This window comes from Leptonychotes weddellii, unplaced genomic scaffold, assembly GCF_054177405.1.
Source record: "Leptonychotes weddellii isolate Sample4059 unplaced genomic scaffold, ASM5417740v2 HiC_scaffold_6824, whole genome shotgun sequence".
In the NCBI taxonomy this organism is placed as follows: Eukaryota; Metazoa; Chordata; class Mammalia; order Carnivora; family Phocidae; genus Leptonychotes; species Leptonychotes weddellii.
Window position 1 is genome coordinate 1 of NW_028037550.1, and position 8,710 is coordinate 8,710.

The 8,710-nt window shown below is 37.0% G+C and overlaps 1 long non-coding RNA gene across 2 annotated transcripts; it reads left to right on the top strand.

Moving 5' to 3' along the window:
• Window positions 1–52: 52 nt before the first annotated feature.
• LOC145719737 (uncharacterized) lies at window positions 53–7,761 on the top strand. 2 transcript variants are annotated; one of them, XR_014142576.1, is made up of 3 exons: window positions 53–1,446; window positions 1,591–1,996; window positions 5,964–7,761. It is a non-coding gene; the product is annotated as an uncharacterized LOC145719737 (long non-coding RNA). The 2 variants fall into 2 exon arrangements; XR_014142575.1 differs by lacking the exon at window positions 5,964–7,761 and adding an exon at window positions 3,498–5,799 and having other exon boundaries at window positions 54–1,446.
• Window positions 7,762–8,710: the final 949 nt, after the last annotated feature.

An 8,710-nucleotide genomic window follows, 5' to 3' on the forward strand; every position in this document is an offset into this window, starting at 1 on the left:
ATTGGGGAGGGTATGTGCTATGGTGAGGGCTGTGAATTGTGTGAGACTGATGAATCACAGACCTGTACCCCTGAAACAAATAATACATTATATGTTAATAAAAAAAAAAAAGAGGGGCACCTGGGTGGCTCAGTCGTTAAGCGTCTGCCTTCGGCTCGGGTCATGATCCCAGGGTCCTGGGATTGAGCCATGCATCGGGCTACCTGCTTGGTGGGAAGCCTCTTCTCCCTCTCCCACTCCCCCTGCTTGTGTTCCTGTTCTCGCTATCTCTCTCTGTCAAATAAGTAAATAAATAAAATCTTTAAAAAAAAAAAAGAAAAGAAAAATAAATAAATCCTAGTTCTGGGGCTTATTACCTCTAAGTCATTAAACCTCTCTAGGCTTCAGTATCCTTGATAGTATTATCTATGGCATAAGGTTACTATGGGAATTAAATGCAACAAATATTAGTAAAGTGATTAGCATGGTGCCTTGTCCATAGTAAATGCTCAATAAGTGGTAGGCACTAAAAAAGAAATTGGTCATGACTGTTACAGTTTTAATTTTAAAAAACAGGGTTGTATTAATTATACTTTCTCATAGAAAATACCCAGCATTTGGAAATTAATTTAGAGGGCAAATACAATATATTTATTATTTATTATATTTATTAAACACCATTAATACTAGGAGCTACTAGGATTTTGCTAGATATCAAGAGAAGAGTAAAAGGAGAAAGAGAGATGTATGATGAATTTATGAATGAATGTATAATCAAATATTTCTATTTAACTTTCTGAGGCTCAAAACAAAAAATAATCATGGACTACTGTAATGTGTTATTCAATATAATGCATTTAAAAAAATAACTGAACCACTAGCATGGGAACATCAAAGATTGCTGTCAATTTCATTTCAATTTTGGCTTATTTCATCGGGCTTTGTCTCTGGTATTCAATTGTCCAGTAAACTAACTTGGTTTGTGTTGAACTTATTTTATAGAAAGACACTATAATTATTTTCATTTTCACCTGGATTTTATATAACTTTATATTTTATATGATTTTATTTTTTATTTTTAAAAAAACCAGAGTGATGATAGACATTCATATTCCAGATAATGTATAAAAAGCTTTATTTTACTGGATTCTGTTCCAGGCACAGCATGCTATTCATATAATTATATATCTTCTATTGAGGGGCCAAAACATTTTATTTTTATGGGTAATACTTTTATTCTTAATATCAATTTCCTAAACTCACTATCTGGGCAGATAAATTTGTCTTTAAAGGATGTTAAATCTTTTCCTAAAAGTTAATTTTATATGTAACATTCTACTTTTGGCAGCTGTATCAGCTCTACGATGACTGTTTTCTTTAAATTGAACCACAGCTTATTTCAGCTAAAAAAAAGAATATGGCAGCCATTCCCCATTCAGAACGGCATTTGGAAGATTGTTTAACTTGGTAAGTAAGATAGACATCCAGCAATTTTGGCCAGTAGCTGAGTCAAGTAGAATAATTAAAATAACACATTCCTTGTTACTAGAATTGATTTTTTGTGTGCCCCTTTTATCTTGTGACCCTTATTTCTGTTTTCTTGTTTTTCAGGCTGTTGGGCAATACACATTTCATGGTTTGGAAAAGACAATTACTTGTTTATGATTCCCCAACAATAAATAAAAGAACCTTAGAGGGGAAACATGTTACTTTTAGAAATAGTAAAAGGGAGCAAGCAAGTCTTCTTTGTGGTTAAAATTATGAAGGAGAGCTCTGTGTCTTGAATCTGATTCTGTTATATATATATATATGTGTGTATATATATATATATATATATTTAAGATTTTATCTATTTATTTGACACAGAGAGAGAGCACAAGCTGGAGGAGTGGCTGGCAGACGGAGAGGGAGAAGCAGACTCCCCGCTGAGCAAGGAGCCCAATGCAGGACTCGATCCCAGGAAACTGGGATCATGACTTGAGCTGAAGGCAGATGCTTAACCAACTGAGCCACCCAGGTACCCCTGATTCTATTAATATATATTGAGACTATCTAGAGCAATAAAGATTGGTATGAGCCAAGAGAGTGGGAAAGCAGTTTGCCTGATGTTTCATTTATTATTTTCTCTCTGGGACAACTCATTCAGACACTAGGCGGCTGGAGGGATCAGAAACAGAAACGGTTTATGTATGAATCACCATGAATGACATGCTTCTAGATATTTAAGGCTCAGAAGTTGGGTACTTAGAAACAGGTCTGCTGTTCAGGTGGGCATATAGGCTTTATCTTAAGTATGGAAAATGAGAGTCTTCTCTTGGGTTTAGGTTTGGATAGACAAAAGGAGAAAGATAATGAGTTTGGATTATGTATATTGCTCATAGCAGTACATAAAGAACAATGTTCTGAGAGGGCAAGCAACAATAATAAATACTGGATTGTAAAATGCAAATCTGGAGAGAGGAGTGTTCTGCTAGGCTTTAATCTTGAAGGGTTCTTAAAGCCTTTAACTAGTATGTAACTTTTTGTAGTCTTGGGCAAGAATGACAAATAGCCGAATTGTCAATATATCGTGTACAGAAGAAGCACAGGAGATAAATAGCCGCAATTTAATAAGATATTAAGATGGAAACAAGACAAAATAAAACCTCAAGTCGAAACAGTAGCTGCAAAGTAAAATGCAAAGTAAAATCTTGGTCTGAGCTAAAGCTGAATGAAAACAGCTCTTAATGATTGATTTTTATAAAACAGATATTGGCCTTTCATTTGGCTGGTGCTAAACATAATGTGCTTTATTGGAGAGATACCTATAAAATTGGCAATAGTTATAGCTCGTAAAATGAAAGTTAAAAAAAGGCATTCTACAGCAAAGTTTTTCTTAACTTTTTCTTTTGAATTTTTTAATATTTTTTTTTTAATAGTATGAGAATTTCTCAATATTAGCAGAGTATTTCTTTTCTTCTTTATGGAACTCGAGCTTCTAAGAATCTAGCTGGGTTAAGTATTATTATAATTACACATTTTATTTTCTATGGTTTGATGGCTAATTTTTTTGTCAAACATTAGAATTCTTATCTCTTAAAAATTAGACCTACATAGCCTATGTGACAGAAGGCATGAAGAGGTAAATAACACAGCCTCAGGCTGCTGCAATTAGGAGTGTCTTGGCAAACTTCTTTTGCCCAAAGGGAGAGCCTTTGCAGACAAATTGCAGGAGTTTTTTTCCTGCTCCCAAGGGCAAGAATCAAAAAAAAAAAAAAAAAGATTCGTGTGTCACAGTATAACAGTATAACAGCCTACATGACACCGAACAAAGTGTTCCGAAATAAAGAAAAGTTTCAGCGCAGGGCAAGTCGGGGGAGAAGTCACTCTCTAAATCGAAGTAAATGGCAGTGGTATTTTTCTGAATCTCTTGGAGGAAGCAATCTCCTTAGCAAGAGAGTTAATAAGGACTTTGCTCTTTGAAGTCTGAACTTTGAACAATTCCAGAGAGACTTGGAATTTTTTCTATTTGGTTTAAGGGAAAAGAAATATGGGAGCAATCGCTTGAGTGCAAAGCAGACTGGGACAAGAGCAAGGAGGACACAGGAAGATCACTGAGTCAGAAAGATGGAACATAGAACATAAAAAATATTCCCCCAGCCCTATTCACTTTCAATGAGTGGGGAGGGGTACGGGAGGAAGTTAATGATGGAGCACCACTTTGGATCACTGATACTGTAATCACCTACGCTGTCGTTGATTGTATACCAAGATGTCTACAGTTCTACATTGCAGAATGTGAATTCTGTTGTTCTCAGTTCAGTCCTTAGTGTCTTGGTAGAGTCATCTACGAAAGAAGTTTGTATGTCATTGTGGATCTATATCTGAACCAGTTGAATCCCAGCTGGCAAGATTCTGGTGCCTTAGACTAAAGAAACAGCATCCCTGCTACCATGTTACATTCGAAGATCTTCTTCCTACCCGGAAGTGACATACATTACATACACATTTCATGAGAGAGAACATTTTGAGTTCAGAAATGGAAGCTAATATTGTGTTTCTGTTTGTAAGATATTTTGTTTTGTAATACCACAAAAAGAATGAAAGTAACTTGCCTATTTATGATGCTTTATAAGTTATAAGCACTTGATATCTATTCTCTCACTTTATTTTATCCTTTAAGTAGATACAGATTTTTAAAGATGAGAAATCAAGGTGAGGTAATATAAATAACTAACGTGGGTCATGCTTCTCGTCAAAAGACTTCTAATTAAGGTTTTCTTTTTAAAAAATCTTATACTTCTGTCACCTTGCCATTCTTTCCAATGTAAATTACTGGGAACAATTTCCAGGTTATAGCTAAAGTCTTAGTCAGGCTCTTTTCATAGATCATTCATCTGAACTGTTCTTTCTCATTGCAAAACTCGTTTTAACCATATTCTTATTATTTAGTAATTTTTTTGTTTAATAAAAGTCATTTTATAAGAATATTATATACTTTTGTTGCTTAATTGAAAAGGAATCAGTAAGTTTGATATTCTTTTAGGAGAATGCAAATGTATGTTCTATAATAAGAAATACCAGTACAAAATTTTCAGTTGCTGACTTTTGATCTGAGAATCATAAAACAGGCGTATTCACTTTGTGAACAGGGATTGCAAAGCCCTTAATAAAGTGAGTGATGCGCAAACAGAGGCTCTGTGAGTGTGAAGTGAATGGGCTGGAATAAACTGTGCTTTTCTACTGATAAAATTGAAAGAATTGAGACATTTTTAACTCTGTCATTCTTCACAAAGATTCATTAACTATAATCTAACAAGTTTTCCAAGGTGATCTTGAGTATGTACAAAAGGCTATGCTGTATCAAGTATAAAAGGCAGATATTTCATTTTTTTAAAAGAACATTTTTTGTTTAGTAAATGTTATGGAGAAGCAAAAGTTAAGATAAATACTGTGGCTTTTTTTTTTTTTTTTAAAGCTACAGTAAATAATTCCAAATTCCCCATATGCCCATGTTAGAGTGGCTATTGCAGGAAAAAAGGATCATTGACCAGATTGTGAAATTATGGACTCTTTACAACTGCGGAGAAGAAGAAATACCGTATTATCCAATCTATAATTCTCTTGATTATTTTCATCTCACTCTATTTTCTGAGACCTTAAATCCTAAAACTCAGCACCAGTTCTTTTCTTCTAGTCCCAGACTTTCAGTTTGCTGGTTATTTAACAATATTATATATTTTCTATTAGAAACCAATAAAACTTACGATTTTTTGAGAAAATGCAAGTGTATATGCTCTACTAAGAAATAGCTGTTTGTGTGCCTGAAGGTCGCCGTCCTGAACAGATAAAGCACAAGTTTCTCATTGCTTTAGCTGACAGCATAATGCGTCAGCCTCTTCATGGCTCTACACCTCACCTTGGCACCACCATTTTTTACGGACGGGAGAGAGGGAGCCATTCTAGGTTATTTGTATGGAGACAATGGTGTGTTCAGCTAGATTTCCCTTGTCAAAATTACAGCATGATCACAAAGTGTGTCAGATTTCCCATCAGAACTGGACAGGAGTAGCCACTCGACTCTGGAAAGATCAGATAGCAACCTGACACATCTGTACTCATGAAGCATCAAGTAAGGAGCTACTAAAAATAATGTTGCTTCTCTCAATAAAACAGTCAAAGCAAAGGGCAAAAAGGACAAATGAGATGGCACATGTGCCCAATTAAAGACTTTCGCCTCAGACCAGGGAGGTTCTAAAACAACAGGAGACCAGCCCCAGTCCCATCTCCCCTGACTTACACGACATTATATTACAAGAAACGTAAGAGCCAGTAGACAACAGAGAAAATGGAGATAAGGCTAGCTTTTCTCCTTTTCAGTTATAAAATAAGGACTTACTTAAATTCTTATCTAGAACTGTAACTGAAACTTGGTAATTTGAATATGTCAAAAAAATGGCAGGGCTATTTTTCCTCTGTACCCATATGCCTCTTGATTTTTCCAGGAGCAGAGGTCTCTTAATGGCCTGTCCAGAGGTCAGGGGTCCAAGGACTGGCCGTACATCACGGAATGACATCTGCAGAGAAAGCCCAGTAACGGAGGTGGGGAAGCAAACTCTGGGATGGGAGGGGTAATAGTGGGTACAGTGTAGCTGTTGCAGTGAGTCTCCAGATGTGTGTTCACGTCTGTCTGTGTTTGGCCTTTGCCTAAGAGCTTCAGCTCAACAAGGAACTCAGTTCTGAATGCCTTTGTTCTGACTCCAAAGAGACACTTGGGTTGGAACCGTCAGGTCAAGGAAACTGCTGTCCTTTGGGACAGGGAAACACTGGAGTATGGGGCATCCTTTTACTAGGCTCTTCCCTGAGTGTTTTTTATTTCTTCAAACAATGCTAAATGACAGTGGTGCCAGGCCCCTAAGAATCAGCCCCTACAGAGGAAGAGACTATGTTAGATCTGAAATGCACCAGCAAACAAACTCTCAGAGGCCAGGGACTCTCTTGTGCATTACATCCCCAGGGTCTGGCACATAGTAAGTGTGCAGCAAGTGTTTGCTGAATGAATTGAAAATATAGCATAGTTTTGTCGGATTGAAGCCATTTACAAATAGGTGTTATCACTCTCATCTGCATTATTATTATTATTTTTTTAAAGATTTTATTTATTTATTTGATAGAGAGAGCGAGAGAGCACAAGCAGGGGGAACAGTAGAGGGAGAGGGAGAAGCAGGTTCCCCGCCAAGCAGGGAGCCCGATGCGGGGCTCAATCCCAGGACCCTGGGATCATGACCCGACACTCTCATCTGCATTATTTTTATGCGAGTTTCCGTAAGGTCATGACTAACGTGTTAGAGATTTGTCCCTCCACTGGAGCTGATAAGTCAGTGAACTGATAAAATGAATTTCTTTCCAGTTTGTCAATGTGGGTTTGCTGTCCTGTTTTATGAAATTCCTGATATGGGCTGAACTAAGTAGAGGAGTTGAGAAACTACTCTCGCCTGATAGGATTTGTACTCCTGCCTCATGAAGTTAGTAGTTGTATCTTCACTTTATGGGCTGGAAAGGAATGTTAGTGATTGTCATGACTGCCACTGAAATCACTTTCAAAACAGTTAAAATATTTTTGGATCCCTATGATGCAAAGCTCTAAGAGGAGGGGAAAGGAGACCAGAGACATTTAATAGTTTGTCTTTGCCCTTAAGAGGCGTAAGTCTTAGTTTCAGGGCAGAGACATATACATATCTATGTGGCTCACACCTTCATTCCATACGAAACTTGCTCAAATGTTCTATCCACTTACCTGATCTTATTTTGCTTCATGGTACTTATCACATGTTTGTTCATTATCTATCTGCTCCCACTAGAATGGAAGCCCATGAGGATAAAAGGGATTTGTTTATTTTGTTCATTTCTCTGTTTCCAGTGCCCTGGGCACTGGTTGGCACACAGTAACCCCTTAATAAATATTTATTGAATGAACTATCAATGTCAGGTAGCCTATAATTTCTTTATTGACTAAGACTAGATAATTTGTGAGTCTTTCGATGATAACATTTTGTAGTCACCCATGGTCAAGGACAAATGATCAGCCAATAAAAAAGATTAAAAAAAAAAAAGACCCATTTTACTCTATTCAGAGAAGAAATGTGGAATCCAGTGTATTCCACCTCTTTTAAACATTTCTTGATACATCTTATTTGCGATACATCTTATCTTCAGCAAGGCTTTTTGTTTGTTTGTTTCTGGTGTTTCTGCTAGAATCAGTTCTCTTTCCCACCTCTGTTGCTGAAGTGACAATAGTACAGATGGTCCTCAAAAATGTCTGATGACATTTTGTAGTATACAGAATCGTATACTCACAGAAATCATCTTTTTATGGATATTGCAGTCTTTGGGGAAATAAAGTCCCAAGTTCTGAATTGATCATTTGAGGGGGGGAAAAAGAATCAATACATAACTGCTTAATGTCTCTCAGACTCTGAATTTTTTTTTTAAGATTTTATTTATTTATTTGAGAGAGAATGAGATAGAGAGAGAGCATGAGAGGGGGGAGGGACAGAGGGAGAAGCAGACTCCCCGCTGAGCAGGGAGCCCGATGCGGGACTCGATCCCGAGACTCCAGGATCATGACCTGAGCCGAAGGCAGTCGCTTAACCAACTGAGCCACCCAGGTGCCCCTCTCAGACTCTGAATTACAGGAAAATTTTACAGGAAACACAATGAAGTTATACTGTGCAATTCAATCACAGACTAAATCATTCAGAGTTGGCTTTGCCCTAAAATCCATCAATAATAGCAATAATGTTTGGTAGCAAATGCAGTTTTGAAGACTAATGTGAACTGTCTACTTAAATAGCCATAGCCCTAACCAATTAAATTTTCTCATTGTCATTTCAGGTTGTTGTTGTTGTTGTTGTTTTTGGTAGACATGGTATCTTGGATAACACCTGGTGATAATAACTAAGGAACTGTAATTCTGTAGCCTTAGCTTGACTTATTTTATGCCTTAGGAAATGAATAAGCATGTAAATTAGACATGAATCACTACAGTCACTTGTCAATCCAAAAATATTTGTGAGCAGGTTAGGCCAAAAACGACTGGCTGGTGATTATAGAATCTACTGAAATGTAGTGCTTTCTTTAAAATATATTACTTTGAGGGGGGCACGGAGCAAGATGGCGGAGGAGTAGGAGACCTGGATTTCGTCTGGTCTCAGGAATTCAGCTGGATAGGGATCAAACCATTCTGAACACC